At 38.6% G+C, this 17,947-nt stretch overlaps 1 protein-coding gene across 1 annotated transcript in view; it reads left to right on the forward strand.

Moving 5' to 3' along the window:
• Nucleotides 1-12,258: 12,258 nt before the first annotated feature.
• Nucleotides 12,259-17,947, forward strand: part of LYPD6 (LY6/PLAUR domain containing 6) — a 66,735-nt gene continuing 61,046 nt past the window's right edge. Inside the window, exon 1 of the mRNA XM_077829838.1 lies at nt 12,259-12,371. The gene's annotated coding sequence lies outside the window, so the exon portion shown is untranslated. The remainder of the gene's footprint in view (nt 12,372-17,947) is intronic.

The raw sequence follows: 17,947 nt of genomic DNA on the forward strand, positions 1-17,947 counted from the left end.
GATTGATTGGAGAATTTAATAACCTTTCCAACTGATATTCTTAAATTCTCTCCTGTTATACTTACATTTTTTTAAAAAGATTTGTAAGAAAAGATTTCTTAATTTAGCACATATGGATGGAATCAGGCGTTACCTACTATTTAAAGTATATTACACGTACTTCTCTGTGTCTGATCTACAGAGGATGGGTTTACTACAGCTTCCAGCTAAAGACCTCAAGGTGAAAGACTGGCCCCCCTGAAGTCAATGGTAGTTTTGCCATTAACTTCAATGGGGTGAGGATTTCACGCCCATTCCTTTAACTCAAGTCAGAGAAGTTTATTCTCTTAGCTCTGGAGGTCCCGAGGTTCAATCCCTGGTGACAAGCCAGATGATGGTCATTACACATTCAAAGATACCTTCAAACACCTTAAATCTACCCTCACATCTCCCCCCACTCTTTGCTCCAAATCATGACTCAACTGTACAATCAGAATTTTGAGGCCCGTCCTCAACTCTGCCAAACCTGAGGTCCAAATACTCCCAAAAAGATAGTATGTTTCAAAATCTGAATTTTGAGGCTTTGGCACCTATCTAATTGTAAGGGGCGTGTACTTTATAAGGTCTACATTGACACTTTTGTGTAGAGTTTATCTCCTTTGTCTGACTGGCAATGAATTAATCGGGGTGTGTGTGTGGGGGGGGAATTACAAATGTAACCTTTGAGTATAACCTAGTTTTGCAATAATCCAGTCATTTTTGCAGATCCCCAAAAAGCTGGTCAGACTCTCAGGCTGCAACATAAATGCCACTGACTCACAGTTGATGAACGTTTGCAGAAAACTTGGAAGGAGCAGATAGTTTCACTTAATTAGACAACCAAATTAGAGTGGATGTTGGAAGACAGAGAACTGTTTTAAAAAAAATGTATTGTATACTCTAGCTACTATATCTGTGATCTGGGTACAGTGAAAAGATTAGCCTTTGGACTAAAATGTGCTTTTACTACATTTTATTCAACATTTCAATGTGTGCTAGACACAGCAAACCTCAACATGACATAAAGGAAAAGAATCCCATTGACAGCTGGTGTTCTTGGGGGATTCTGAGAATGAGACGCAGCTGTGGTAAGAGCCAAGAGATATACACAACTAACGATCTATATAAACCATACCCAGCCAAAGAAATCTCTATCAAGCATTCTTAAAGCTATAATACCCACCTGCTGAAGTGAAAAAACAGATTGACAGAGCCAGAAGAGTACCCAGAAGTCACCTACTACAGGACAGGCCCAACAAAGAAAATAACAGAACACCACTAGCTGTCACCTTCAGCCCCCAACTAAAACCTCTCCGGTGCATCATCAAAGATTTAAAACCTATCCTGAAAAATGATCCCTCACTCTCACAGATCTTGGGAGACAGACCAGTCCTCTCTTACAGACAGCCCCGCAACCTGAAGCAAATACTCTCCAGCAACCACACAACAAAAACACTAACCCAGGAATCTATTCTTGCAACAAAGTCCGATGCCAACTCTGTCCACATATTTATTCAAGTGACACCATTATAGGACCTAATCACATTAGCCACGCCATCAGGGGCTAGTTCACCTGCACATCTACCACTGTATTATATGCCATCATGTGCCAGCAATACCCCTCTGCCATGTACATTGGCCAAACTGGACAGTCTCTACGCAAAAGAATAAATGGACACAAATCTGACATCAGGAACCATAACATTCAAAAACCGGTAGGAGAACACTTCAACCTCTCTGGCCACTCAGTAAAAGATTTAAGGGTGGCAATTTTGCAACAGAAAAGCTTCAAAAACAGACTCCAATGAGAAACTGCTGAGCTTGAATTAATATTCAAACTAGATACCATTAACTTGGGTTTGAATAGAGACTGGGAGTGGCTGGGTCATTACACATATTGAATCTATTTCCTTAAGTTAAGTATCCTCATACCTTCTTGTCAACTGTCTAAATGGGCCATCTTGATTATCACTACAAAAGTTTTTTTCTCCTGCTGATAATAGCTCATCTTAACTAATTAGCCTCTCACAGTTTGTATGGTAACTTCCAACTTATCGGTATGGGGGTGTGTGTGTGTATATATATATATATATATCGTCTTACTATATGTTCCATTCAATGCATCCGATGAAGTGGGCTGTAGCCCACGAAAGCTTATGCTCTAATAAATTTGTTTTTCTCTAAGGTACCACAAATACTCCTGTTCTTTTCACAACTAGAAAGTGAATATTCATGAGCAAGAAGGAAGTAAGGATGAGGTAGGTAGCAAATGAGATGAACAAAATGCTTTGAAGTTGAGCATTGAAATAATGGGCAGTGCTGGAAAGGACTTTGAATGGTAGCATGTATTGCACAGAGGCAAATAGAAAATGTCTGTGAAGCCATTTTAAGAACTTCAGATGAAGTTTCTGTTTTTATATAGAGTTCAGTGGGGAACTATTTTTTGGATCATAAAAACAGATTCAAACCTTTGGTTCTTTTACTGTGTGATATTTTAGAATTATTAGCAACACCTTCTTCAGCTGCTGTTTGTTCCTTACAGCCACGCATCACTGCTCCTGTACCCCCAGGGCAGAATCTAGCCCCCTGGGACTTTTGGTTAACTATTTCCTTTTCTTCTCAAGGGAGTATCTTCTAATCTTTTTTTCACTTCTCTAGTGACATCTAAATGGGACTTTTTCAAAATTTCAGTTTTCTAATGCACATACAAATAGCCACTGTTCTTAACCTTTCACTTACATGAGCTTTAAAACATAACGATGATGATAATTAATAAGCAAATGTACTAGTGATTCAAGGAACTTTTTAAGACAAAAGGAATAGTAAATATTGTCTGGGCTTTTACTTTCCTTATTTGACTTCACCATCTGTTGTAGTTATCTATTATTATTGGTTAGTAATTTCCCTTCAATTTCCCTTTATCATTGTCATAAAAATAAAGGGAAGGTTAACCACCTTTAAATCCCTCCTGGCCAGAGGAAAAACCCTTTCACCTGTAAAGGGTTAAAAAGCTAAGATAACCTCGCTGGCACCTGACCAAAATGACCAATGAGGAGACAAGCTGGAAGGGGAAAAAACAAAGGGTTCTCTTTGTCTGTGTTGCTTTTGCTGGGACCAGAGCAGGAATACAGGTCAGAACTCCTGTAAAGGATTAATAAGCAATCTAGTTAGATATGCATTAGATTCTGGTTTATTTAAATGGCTGATAAAATAAGTTGTGCTGAATGGGATGTATATTCCTATTTTTGTGTCATTTTGTAACTTAGAAATCCCCCTAGAGGGATTCTCTATGTTTTGAATCTGATTACCCTGTAAGGTATCTACCATCCTGATTTTACAGAGGTGATTCTTTTACTATTTCTTCAATTAAAATTGTTGTTTTAAGAACCTGATTGCTTTTCCTTGTTCTTAAAATCCAAGGGTTTGGGTCTGTGTTCACCTATGCAAATTGGCGAGGATTTTTATCAAGCCTTCCCAAGGAAAGGGGGTGTAGGGCTTGGGGGGATTTTGAGGGGAAAGACGTTTCCAAGTGGGCTCTTTCCCGGTTATATTTGTTAGATGCTTGGAGGTGGCAGCAATAAAGTCCAGGGACAAAAGGTAAAATAGTTGGGGAAGTTTTAACCTAAGCTGGTAAAAATAAGCTTAGGGGGTTTTTCATGCAGGTCCCCACATCTGTACCCTAGAGTTCAGAGTGGGGAAGGAACCTTGACGATCATTATAAAACTTTAACTCTGAAGGAGATAGAAAGTATATACAGCATTTGCCTGGAGTATTCAATATAATAGCCTTGAATAGTTATTGAATCAATAATACATTTTTTGTTATAATGTATTATTATTTATTTGTTAAGTCCCAAAATTGTGGCTGGCACATAACAATTACCGCTTTACAATTTTACAGTTATTTCAACTGTAATTTAGTATATAATACTGCCAGATTAAATTTGGAACAATTTCATACTGTATTACAAAAACCCACATATACTGAAGGCTCCCCTGCTAAGTTTACCAGAAAGAAACAAACCAACAGGAGTGATGTGGGTATAGACTGATCCCCATAAAATTTCTTTCAGTCATACATTTGTACTGCAGTATGCCTCTTAACAATGCCTAAAGTTCTCCTAGCCTCTGTGTGGCTCGTGGCTTTTATGATTTCAGTGGAATTTCATCTAGGGTGACTAGATAGCAAGTGTGAAAAATTGGGACGGGGTGGGGGGTAATAGGAGCCCATATTAAAAAAAAGCCCCAAATATTGGGATTATCCCTATAAAATCGAAACATCTGGTCACCCTAATTCCATCCCTGAAGATGTCCACTGGATGTTCTTTGGTTAGCTGTACTCAAAATCTGTTCAAGCACTCAGGTGTCTTCATTAACTCTAACTAAGACGTTATTTTTCTTTTTACCCATTTGTTCTTGGTGGCAAGGAGGGCTGCTATATCTGAGTTATTCAGATGGGATTATTTTAATCATTGCTTTGTTCTGTACAGTGGCCTAGATGGTTTTGCAATGGTCATTCAATGAAATATGGAAATCAAATTAACAGTGTCATAGGGTGAAATCCTGGTCCCATGGAAGTCAATAGGAGTTTTACTACTAAATTCAACGGGGCCAGGATTTCACCCATAGCTCTTAGTGATGGAAAGGAACTATTTGATCACTAAATCTATTTCCTCTGCAAGGCAGGATACAGTACCCTAAAGGGGAAATAATTGTTTGGGGCTATTTCAAAACCCTTTTATTTTTCAACAACTAGAATACATTGAAATGTAAGAATCTATAAATATTTTTGGGACAAATTATGACATGGATAAAAGGGTTTCAGTTCAATTTAAAAAACCAGGATAACAGTCAGTAGAAATGTACATTAGCATCACTTACAATATTGTGTATTGCTTACTACATAATATTTTTTTTGCAAACTAGAAACTTAGATTTATTCATTTATATTATCAAAACACCTAGGAATCCAGTCAAGGAGCAGGGCCCCATTGTACTAAGCGCTGTACAGACAAGTAACAAACAAGTAACTTAAAAAGTTTCAGTAATTCCTATGCATGTGAGTAAACTCCATGGTTACATCAATGGGTCTATTAAAGTGAAGACCAAAAGCATAGAATCAGATGAATTCGATGACTATTAGCCAAGATGGTCAGGGCCTCAGCCCCAAGCTCAAGGTATCTATAAACTTCCAACTGCTAGATGTTCAGACTGGATGACGGGATGGATTACTTGAAATTGCCCTGTTTTGTTCATTCCCTCTGAAGCATTTCGCACTGACCACTGTCAGAAGACAGGCTACTGAGGTAGATGGACCATTGGTTTGACCCAGTATGGCCATTTTTATGTTCATGTAAATAAGATTTATTCACATGAATGGGGTGGCAGGATTTGTAAGCCAGAGAACTAAAATATCTTTGACAATCTCATACAAATATTTAAGGTAACTTGTATTCCACTGATTATATTTAGGCTTGGAAGTAATTGATTTTTATCAGTAAATGTTGGTAAAAATCAATTGAACTGTACACACACAAACAATGAAAAAATATTTCCATTGGTTGAAGTTTACAGATAGGCACTGTAAGAAAAATGCTTCTTGAAAACTTTTTAGCATTTGATTTAAGGATATTTACTTTGGATATTTTGAGATGTGATGCTGACAAATTCTATTTTAACAGTTATAAATCTTTAACTTTTTGAATCTCAACATCTACTGTTTTAAAATAACTGTTTGCTCACCCATTATCTGACCATCCCCAATTTCCCACAATTGTGAAAATTTAAACTGATAATTAAAAATGCTTAAAACTCATAATTTTGTGCAACTGTGAAATTTAAATAGATAAAAATAAAAAAGTTTTAAAATAAACATTAATATTATCCATCAAAATATTTAAAAAAATAAAAATTGAATTCTGCCAAGCCAAATTATATTTGTAAGATCATTCAAAAAAAAAAAAAAAAGAAAGAAAGAAAGACAGAAACAGGCTGATTATGATAACTCTAACATTGGTGTGTATCAGCAATAGCTCCATTGAAATCAATGGACCTCAACAAATGTAAAACCAGTGTAAGTTCAGAATCAGAGCCAGATTTTATAACTTCCCACATCAGAAAGAAAATTCCTGTGCTTATTAACTATAACCATGAGCCAATGCAGATTTAATACTAATGCTTTTTTGATGAATTGTTTCGTATTCTGTTGTGAATACTTTCCGCATGACTACATAACGTAATAAAATAAAATCTGTCGTTAAATTCTACAGATATGAACAAAGCACAGAACTGTGTTTTCTAGTCTTAAGTATTCAATATTTTATCTTGTAACATTCGCAAGACCAGGACGCCGCTTTGCTAGCGCAGAACCATTTAACTCTGATGGAGTGTAGTGTGTAAATTATAAAAATGGTCCCCAAGGTACACTTAGGGAGTCATGTTTAGGTCTGTTGAGGAGTGGGTTTAACTATAGTGAGATGGACATAACTATGTTCCTACAACAATAACAACACTCACTTGACATCAACAAGAGGTGCAAACCCAGGGTCTCATGCAGGACTCCTTACTCAGGCAAGATTTCAACTAAAGTCTCCGTATGTCTCCAATATAGAAGGATAGCATGGTTTATACCAAGATAGATACTCTGTTGATGAGAAAGCAGTTAAGAATCATTTGGATATTGACCCCATTTAGATATGACATCAGAGCTTTCATCAGATAAAACCAGGGGGATGAGACAATCACTTAGCAGTAGATATTTACAATATACATTTTAGTTATTCTAGTTACAGCTACAAAATTAGTTACAATATTATATGGTAAAGTGTGGGGGTGAATGGGAGAAGGGGCACTGTATCCATGTTGATTCAAGTGCAGTGGCTGGAAATTCTAACATAAATGTGCGGAGGCCCATTAGCTCCTGCTGTAGCCCATTCACTAGTGTAATTGCCTGAAAGGCTGTATTTTAGGCTCCTACCTTTACTTAGTTCCTTAGTAAACAAGGTGTTTACCTAGGCTTTGAACTTGTGACTTTCACACATCATGAATTAAAAACATTAAATATCAAAACCAGGAATATAACATCCTAAGTGTTAAAACTCAAAAAGAGTTGGTTTGTGGCTAAGATTAATTTTGCAGTCCAAAATTTGTTTATTGAACTAACTTAGTTTTTCATTTAGATTCCTCTTGGACATTTAAAATATTTTTCATGCGCATGACATTCTAAGGGTAAAATGGGAATTTCATGTACAGAAAAAGAGAAGGATATGCGAGATGGACCTGCAGTGTGGATCAGAGAGGAGGATTTTTCCCTAAAGGATGATTTCTAAAGAAAGTTTAGAAAACAAAATCCTTATTTTTTAAAAATGAATAATGAGTTTCAAAGAAAATAATTTCAGCAGTTGTTAGTACAGATGGCCACAAACTGGAATTCCCATTCTGCAGAAAATTCCAAAACTACCCATCCTCCTCCCAGTCCCTGAAATTTTGAAATTTCTGGCAGAATGGAAATTCTTAAAGATAGTTTAGAAAAAGTCAAAACATCATTTTGTTATGATCTTTTTCTAAATTATGCTGAGGCTCCCTGAGCTGCCCAAAGCCCCAGCAGCCAAACAGGAAGGAACTGGACTGCTCAGAGAGATTAGGAGACAGTGCTCCTGGGCTGCGGAGAAGCCCTAGGAGACCCAGCTTTGGGACAGTGAATGAGCCCACAGCCTGGAAACCCTGTGAGCCTTCTCCCTAGTGCAGTCTGCCAGAGCTGGGGAGTCTGGTAACTCCAGCTCTGAGACAGTTAACCCATTGGCTGCCCTGGAGCTGGGGAGCCTGGAAGCTTGAGCTCCCCACCAGACCACCAGGAAGGCTATTGAGTGGGGAGGGGAAAAGAGACAGAGCTGGGAATGATTTTCTGATGGAAAATTGAAAATTTTCAGGCAAACCCACAGACCCATTTTGATTACATAAAAAGTGAATTTTCCTCAGAAAATTATTCTAATCAAAAATTCCCACTTCTTCTAGTAATTAGTTATTAATATTCTTCTTAACATCCAGTCTTATTAGCAATTATTTATTTCAGATTGTAGCTTTTACATACTGTAATGAAGGGGATGTACTCAATCATGTTTGCTTTAAGCTGCCTTTTTCCTATTTCTTGATTTTCATATGATATAGGTGTCATTTTAATTGTTGGTTGAGCTTACAAGGCCTAACAGTACACTGATTGTCTGTCTCTTTCCTGATAGCTTTTGAATGCCACATCAAATCTATTCCAAAATTTCAGGGAATGTTTCAGAAAGAGGAAATGGAAGATACCCATCTCAACTCTGCTGAGACTCCCAGTACAGGTAAAAGATGTTGAACCCTGAATGACTTACATCCCTGACAGAAAGAAAAGAAATAAGGGCAGTGGAGGGGAAGGGAAAAATGTGGTAGGTACATAGAGACCCTGACAGAAAATGGGGACCCTGATATAGGGAGAAAGGGGAATAAGGGCATGAGAGGAAGAGAAAAATAGGGGCATGAGGGAAAGGTGGAATGGGGGCACATAGATACCCTAGAATGGGAGGGGAAATGGGGGACAATGGTATATGGAGGCATTACATGGCGGATAAACAGAACCTTTAGCACTGGGCATGGAGTGTAGGGGGAACACACAGAGCCCCTGATGCAGAGAAAAGGGAGGATGGTGGGAATGGATAGAAGGGAAATGAGGGGGCACAGAGATCCTGGCATGGGTAGGAAAGGGAAATGGTGACACACAGGGCCCTACATGGTAACCCACATCACTCACCTGTAATGCCAGCCCTACTGCCTCTGAAAAAGTGACAACCCCTCCCTCCATACCATGCGACCCTCAACAGCCCAACCAGCAGCTGCCCTCTAGCCACCCAGCTCTGAAGGCAGCAGTGCAGAAGGGTGGCAAAACCGTGATCCCCCCTACAATAGCCTTGTGACCCCCTGATCACGACCCCCTTTTGGGTCAGGAACCCCATGGTTACAACACCATGAAATTTCAGATTTAAGTATCTGAAACCATGAAATTAATGATTTAAAAAATCCTATGATGGTGAAATTGACCAAAATGGACCTTGAATTTGGTAGGACCCTATTTATAGCCCTGATTTCCCCAAGGACCCTCTAGAAATATTTGTGATTAAGGCCATTCCCCCACATCTTCTAGTTCAGCCAATAATCTCTGCCTCTGAGATAGGATAATGAGTTGAGTTCTCCATGGTTTTGCATTTGTGTTGCATCACATACATGTTTTCCCCATGATACAAGGAAAAAGGGGCCTGGGATGAGAATGCAGATGTTGATATTTTTGTATTTGGGATACACTAGCATCTAGTTTTTAAATGAACTACAAAAGAAAAGCATTTAGATAAAATTCTATGCTCAGTTAAGAAAGGTTCTAATCCCTGTGTTGATTTCCAAAGAACACACTGTATAAAAGCCTTCAGTAGATGTGTTTGTTACTGGAAAGAAAACAAAATGTATTTCTGTGAAAGCACCTCCTGCTGGACTGGAGAAATGAATTTACTCTGTTTTAACCTTGAGCTTCTCCATGCTGAAACTGACAAATTCGAGCCCAAAGAGTTAGGAGAGAGACCCTTTTAAATGAGGAACTGGATGAACGCAAGGGACATAATATTCCATGAGATGTACTAATCTGTAAGATCTCCTAAATTTGAAGGACATGTTTCATGATTAACACATTGTGAATAGTAAAGCAGAAAATATGGAGTGCATATAAAAATAATTATTTTGTGTATTACAGTAAAATGGTCAGAGCAGCTTATTTTTCAAAGACTCCTTGTTTCCAAGGGCAAGGGTCAGTTAAAATGAAGCAGTTTTAGAGAAGCAAACACCTCATTTATATTTTTCAAACTTAACACAGTAATATTTTGAGCAACAAATGTATATATTAACAGTCACATTTTAAAGTGATAAAACAAAACCCTGTCCACCCTTAGGTCTGAATACAAAGTTGCATACTATAATTGACTATGCCTTGTATTTTGTCAGAAAAAAGAGCACACAGTAATTTTTATCTCAGCTAAAATATTTCACATATGTAAAAAGGCAAATTATATAAAAAACAGAGGATGTGAAGTCTCTTTCAACTGCTTTGTTAAAAGTGTCAGTGAAACACTGGAACAAGAAGGAATTAGGATTAATTTTGGTACAAACCCACATAAGGGACATCTGAATTAGAGGACTGGGAGCAAGTTAGTCTTAATTGTTTTATTTAACTCGATCATTAAAAAGCTGCCCCTTTCCTAACATGGCATAGTTATCCCTTCTTTATATGGCTCAGCTGTTTTTCTTTTCTCTAATTTACCATTGTACATGTGATTTTTTTTTAATCTGGTATAATTTCCCCCATTGTTTTGCAGTTAGACTAGATGTAAAAGATAATTTAGAATAACATCGATGGGGGGAGGAGGGGAGAGTAAGAGATATTTTAGGAGAGGCACCAACCTAACAGGATTTAAACCACAATATTTCTGAAAAACTGTCAGACTCTTAAGCACCATGAGGACTGAAATGGGTCCCAGAAAACTTCCAATATAATAAATGTTTCCTGGAAGGGCTATAAAGTTAAGGGAGAGATATGTGTCCTTTAGTTCATACCACAATCACAGGAAAACCAGCTTTAATTGAAAGGGGGAAGTGAGAAGAAAAGGAAAACGGTGAACAAGATCCCCCTCCTCCCCTTTTAGCTGCCTAATCCTGCAAATGGTCTCGGTGTCGGTGGTTTCGTTTCAGAGAAAGCCCAGGTCAGTCTTTCCCCAGCTTGCAATGTTCAGTCGCTTCCCTTGGCAAGGAGAGCCCTTCCCCTTTCTCTAAAAGAAAAGGAGTACTTGTGGTTGCTGTGGCTTGCATGATACTCCGCATACGACCGGTTATCTAGGTCCGCAGCCGGCCGGGAGACCTTTGTGGGGCTCATTGTCCCAGGCTCCCCCTCCACCGAGGTGCAGAGCGGACAGCAATGGCCGGCAGCGCTCTCCGCTCACTGCAGTAGGGGGCAGACCGCGCCGCTTGTGTGCACACGGCGCTGCCGGTTCCCTCTGAGTGTAGCCCGCGTCCTCGGCTGTTAACACCGGAGTGCTCTGGGAGCGAGCCGGGCTCTGTCAAGCCACCGCTGCCCCTGGGCTCGCCTCACGGCTCTCAGGTAAGGGCGAAGCGGGGGTGAAGACACCAGGGGCAGCGGGGTGAAGGTGGCTGGCAGGGGGAATGGAGCGGGCGTGAGAAGACAGCGCAGAAGCTGATGAAACAGGAGGTGTGAGAGGAGACAATGGGAGAAAAAACTCGGGTGCAGCAAGCACGGTGGGGCAGCGGGTGGAAGGGGGCGCCGCTGGGCTGGCTGGGCGTGGGGGACAGGTGGGGAACGGGGGCCCCGGTCCCAGGGGATCAGAGAGAACTGTGGTTCCTGGGGGCATCGGGGCACAGCTAGCGGGGGCTGGGGGGAGTCTGCCAACTTGCCGCGGTGGGTTTGTTGGGCAGGGGCAGGCGGAGGGCTCCGGACACTTGGTGCAGGCTGGGGTGGGAAGATCTGGTCCAGGGCACTTGACAGGTGACCCGGTAAAGGTTTTTGGCAGTGAGGGGCTTGATGACACTTTTTGTTGTCCTGGTGGGCGTGTGAGGGTCTTTGGCAGCTTGAGGGGAAAGTTCAGAGCTCCTCTCCCCTGGGATGTGAGAGCGCTTGGGCAGCTGGGGTAGGGAGGTTCTGGGAAGGTTTTTTCAGCTGCGAATTAGGGTTGCCTCCCGTTGCGGGGCCTGGGAGGGTTTTGGTACCCGGTGTTCAGGGATGAGTGTCAGAGAGGCGGGAGGACAGGGTGTTGCTGGTTGGATTTTCCTTGCCTGTTAGAGAAGGGAAAATTCAGCCCCCTCCAGAGTCGCGGAAAGTGAGTTTCCCAAACGACTGACGGTCGTTTGAGGGGAATCGCAGTTTCAAGAGCGGTCCTACCCCAGGAACACAGCCAGCTCCTGGAGCTGAGCCGGATAGCCTTGGCACCAGGTAGGTCCCTCCAAAACGACTGATTCCCTGCAAGATTTACTGTCTCTCCGAGCCCCTCCTTCCTGCATAGGCAAATGACAGGCTGCTAGGCTGGCCGAGCGACTCTATTTCACAGCTGATCCGGCAGCCACGCTAATTGACTAGCCAATTAAAAAGCACACTTTCAACGTAGCCTTGGCCCCGGCCTTCTGATTGGCTGAAGGTGCGGAGAGGCTGGGCCCCTGGCCGGCCGAGCGTTCCAGAGCAGGACTGTTGCGTTGCGCGCTGTCTGTGTAGCTGCGTTGTGCATTCTTGGGATGGGGCGGCTGGCTGGAGGGTGGAGTTGGTGCATTGCTTTGGTGAGTAAAGCTTCTTCCCAGTATTTAACTGAGCACAAAGGAAAGGAAGTTCAAGTGCAGAGGATGGAGCACATGCAGCAGTCTCAGAGGGCCCTGGGGGCATGTTGCGTCCCAGATAGTTTCCAAAGCAGCAACAAATAAAAGGCTTGAGTAATTTATTATCATTTTCAAGTTTATCTCAGGAGCTGTATTTTCCCTCGTGTCTGCTTTTCACACCACACTTCAGTAGTGTCATTGTCGTTTAATAGCCCAAGGGATGGGAAATAGACGCTTAGCGGGTTGGAAATGTACAATTTTTCTTCTCTTGGGAACTTCAATGTCTCTAATAGTTGCTAAAATACAAATTAGTTTAGTTTATGAACTTCAGAGCCAAAGAAAATAAGTTAATTCCGGCCGAGTAGGGATTGCGCTGCAACGTTGTCAGTTGTTTTAGAGGTGTGTGCGGGTGGGGGGGGGGGGGGGAGGTTTGGTATTTTTGCTGCTAGCAGAAAACATACTGCAGCCAAATGCGTTGTTAATCAACTACAGAAACTATGTTTAAATGTGAATTTACGAAGATCATTACAAAGATGAGAGTAAAAATCCTTCCTATCTTTAATTCATGTTGCTGTGCAAATTGAACAAAACAAAGTGAAATCACCTGAATTGATTATCCATCACTTTGTGCTTTGTAAATAGAGATTATAGTGAGCATTTGGTAGAGAAAGCTATAATGATGAAAAAAACAGTTTCAGTTGTAACCTGTTTTCACAGGGTCAACTCTGTAGAAAGCTTATCTTTTTGACTCAAATTGTTCATATTAATCTCTGGTCAAAGATGGTTTGTTTGTTTAACTTTGAATAAAGCTTTTCAGACCTTGATTCTTTCCCTCCCCCCCCCCCCCCCAAATGAAAACATACATGTAGATATCAAATAACTGGCAAAAGGTGCAGGTTGTATAAAATCCATACATTTCTCCACCTCCTTTAAAAAAATAACCATCATCTTTTGTTCCACACAGCTAACTTAAAAATAGCTAAACTTTGAAATTTTGAATGTAATTGATCCTTAGTGAAGAGTATCTCCACAACAAATTTGAAAATATGGGTTGGCTATTGATAAAGTTTGAATGATTGAAAACTAAGTATTGTACATGTGTAATGTAACATTTCACTTAGTCTGAAGGTGAAATCCTGGCTCTGTTGATGTCTATAGAACTTTTACCATTGACTTCAGTGGAATCAGGATTTCTCCCTCATGAGTGTTTTCACTTCAGAAGAGATGCAGTGTGTGTGTGTTCTTTCAGAAATCTGCATTTGTCAATATATGTCATAGAGATATAAACTTATGCTTGTTTAAAGACTTGAGAATTAAGCGCCTAGGTGCTTTTGAAAATCCCTCTATGTGCCTGTTTGCATCTTTATGTTCCCCAAAGTCTTTAAATATCTGTCCCTTTGAGGGCCTATGTTACCTTAAGGTAGCAAAGAGGCATCTTTTCTTTTTTCTAAAAAATAAACACATGGAAATTAAATACAGAAAACTTCATTAATCCAACATTATGATTGCACAGTTAAAAAAAATTGGAAATGAGTACACTCAAGGAACCTTAACTGTTTGTTTCCTGACTTTCCCTAATATATTAATTGTACATTGCATTAATTCAAGAAGTTATTTGTATTTAATATATTCCAGGTATGCTTTCTAATGTAAATACAATTTTTAAACATCTCCATTATATTTATTTAGTACTATGTAATTAAACAGTTTTCTAGTTGAAATAATAATTTACTCCATATCCCTGTTACACTAGAAATATGTAATTACATATCTTTTAAAATAAGTTAAATTTACTGTATAGTACTAATGAAGTCTTGCAGAATTTGTGTCAGGACCTATTTAGAAATGTCTTAGAAGTAATTAATCTGATGGGGTCCTATTCAATAAAGAATACTATAATTTTGGAAACTTGCATTAGGTTATGGAATCCCTTCAAAGTATGATGATGTGGATGAATTCTTGCAGCTTTGTCGGCAGTGTTTACTTTATTGAATGTGTGAGCTTCAGCCCATAATGGTCCCTCTGATCTATTATGATCTGTACAGTCCTTGTGGATACAGTTGAGTGAATATATTACAATGATTTTTTCGGTCTTAATGGGTGTGTTGTGCCAAGACTTATTTAGCAACTCATTCATCCAATATATTAGATAGACTATGAATCAGATTCTTGCAGGTGCATACTTGTGGAGCATGGAAAGATCTCTAAAAATGCTCACAGTGCTTTCCATTTGATTTAATGAACATTAACTTATTTATAAAACAAGACATCTTAACACCTGATTTTGCTTCCATTTAAATCAATAGCAGTTTTGCCACTGCTGTTAAAGAGAGCAAGAATTAGCTCTTAGTGATTTGGGACCTGATGTACAAAATTAAACATATGCAATTATGCTCAAAAAATGCATGACTAATTTGTCTATGCATTTACTGCAATTAAGTGTGCAGATTGGTAATTGAATGTGTAACTGGACATTTCCACATTCAACTGACACTTTATTATTGAATTCACATGCACAATTACATTGTGCATGTGTATTAGGCAGGTAACTGTGCATGTAAATTGGTTAGTCTCTAAGGTGCCACAAGTACTCCTTTTCTTTTTATGCATGTAATTGTGTGTCTAATTATGAAAATCAAGTCCTTTACGTTTTATTTTCAAAATAGCAAAAGGAATGGATTTATGGCCTTCAAATTGTCATATTGAAATGGAGGCCTTTCTGGAATTACAGCACTGCTGAAAAAATATTCTGAACCTATATATTTTTGATTGATGGCTTTTTTTACTTAAAAATAGCCAAATAATTTTTAGTGCTTGAATATATATAAAATTAAATTCCTTTCTGAGATGAGATTTTGTATTCTAAACTGAAGGCAGTTTAAATTTTATTTTTACTGCTAAATTATATTTTCTCTGAAACAGAAATAGTTTAGAACAGAAAATTGACCGTCTCAATTATAATAATGTAAATATTGCTACTATAATGAATGACATATAGAACAAAAATAAATTCAACAGCTTGCCTTTATAATTAACAAAATACTCTGTAATGCATTAATTTTACTTCTTTTCATGTGTCTTTTTCTAGATAGCAAATGCTTAATAAAGTATATTGACAATTTTGCAACCCTTATACATTCAAGTAGTCTGTCAATGGGACTACTTATAAGAATATAAGTTTTCAGGAATAGGACCTATATGCCAACATCACTATATATATGTTAACATCACAGTATCTTAGGCCCCAGTCTTGCAAAGAGATTATATGACCAAATTTTTATGCACACATGGATCTCTCTGCATGATCAAGGTCTTAGTCTGATTTTTATTCTCTACAGAGCGAACGCACCCAGTGGGCAGGGTTGGTTCCAACCTTTGTATACTTACAAAAATCATGATAATACAACTCCATATCATTTTCTCCTGTTGAAATTAATGGCAAATTTTAATATGAACATCATGAGGGTCTCATAAGTTATCACTACCGTTTCTTCACAACTGTATTTCATTCTTAATTTTCCAATTTTATTGAAGTAGAAATTACATTTGGCACCTAGATCCTACTGGTTGGATTGCATTAGAAATAAATATGGATGGGCACATATATATAATAAGGCCTGCTTCACAACTATGTTACTCCAGTTTTACATCGGTGTACTCCATTGATTTTAGGCCTCTAAAATACATTGATTTTTCATCATTTCTAGCATAGAAATTTAATGTTATTTATCCTTGTCCAAGACCTAAAAAGCATGTTTAAGACAGAACAACTGGAATGTTCATGCAGATATTCCTGCCTATCAATTGGTACACAGCACTCATTAGCATTTTAAAAAACACAGGGGAGTGAGCTGATTAGAAATCATTTGTCCATGTAATATTTCTTGTCAATAGTGTTTGTAAGTTATGTGTAAGTCCGTGAAATATATCGTTAAAAAGTACCTAATAATCTGACACTACTACTGTGGATTGAAAGAAGTATGGCATAAGTGTTTCTTATGTCTGTGGGTTAAGATTTATTCATTAATAAACAGGAACAACATATCTCAGATAAAATGGTGTACTCAAACATCCTGAAACAATTTCCAAACACACTTATCATCCAATCAAACCCTAAGTGGGGTTTTATGAGGCAGAAATCATGGCTGAATTTGGCCCCTTGATTTCTGTTTTTTTTTTTTTTTTTTTTTTTTTTTTTAAACCTGTATTTACACAGAGTGCATGAGGGTTGCTCTCCCCTTTTGCTCTGTTAAAGCAGAGGACATGTTCTTATATGAAATGTGTGAAACTTTAGTTATCAATTAAGATGATCAATCAGTATTATTAACTAATGTTCATATGATGGCTCTTGACTCTGATATTCTGCTCCTTCTATGTGTGCAGCGTTCTACATTGATATCAAAGAACATTCCATGCAGTCAGGGAGAGTAGAAAGTTGGAGCTGAAATCAGCCACCTTGATCTGAGAGCAGAATTTTGCCATAAAAATAGATATCTTTCAATTTTATTTGCTGGCAATAGTACAAGTGAATTGGAATGGGCAAGAAAGATATTCTGTACTGAGCCTAACTTTATTTAATTTTCTTCAAGTTCAGAAGCATCATCAACAACAAAATGAAAACTGGTTTGATCAAACAGTGAATTAAGAATAAGTTTAATGCATGAAAAATAATCATCACACTTGATAAAATATAATCCAATTCTATTACCGTGAAAGACTGTATGGGGGCAGAGCCACTACTGAGTTGACCCCCGGCTCTTGTTTGTTGGCTTTGAACCGTAGTTACCACTAAAACATTGTATTTGGTTAGTGCAATGCACCATATATAAGTAACAAAAATTCCTTAAACATGATACTATCAGGTTGTTTTGCTCATATGAATAGTCAGTGGGATGAGTTCTGTGAGTAAAGTGATATGAGAGCAGGATCTGGCCTACAGTGAACTGCTTCGAGAAGATCCAAAGAATGAATTACCATACCTTATATTTTGGTTCTGTATTACTCATTAAAATATAGTGCATTTTTAGGATACTGTAAGATATATTTAATTAACATGAAATCCACCACCTCATTGACCAACACTTTGGCGAATCTTAGGGGTGGTTGATATCGGTCAAGACTGTTGTTTTATACAATGGCCATCTGTAATAGTCACAGATTGGTTCTCATTATGTAAACATGATTACAAAGTGGAAAGCCAAGCCTATACTGTAAGCAAAGTAGAGTAACAGCACTATAGCATATTAACACAAAGTATTTTGTACTTGTTTTATTGGTGTTTTTGTCTCCACAGTTCAACACTTTTCTTTTAGTTTGAATGTCATTTTTCTATATGATGTGTTGGAGAACTCACATTTTCATATTTATACTACTTACTGATTTTTCCTTTTAGAGTTGTAGTAGAGCTCATATGAACTCTTCCTTAGAATTTTCTCTATCTCATTTACTATGGAAAGTTTGGTGTGCTTCTCAAATGGGTAGAAATAACTTGATTCTTAACATTAAAAACGCCCTATTTTCATCATAGGAGATGTTTATTT

This window comes from Eretmochelys imbricata, chromosome 11 (genome assembly GCF_965152235.1).
Source record: "Eretmochelys imbricata isolate rEreImb1 chromosome 11, rEreImb1.hap1, whole genome shotgun sequence".
Taxonomy (NCBI): Eukaryota; Metazoa; Chordata; order Testudines; family Cheloniidae; genus Eretmochelys; species Eretmochelys imbricata.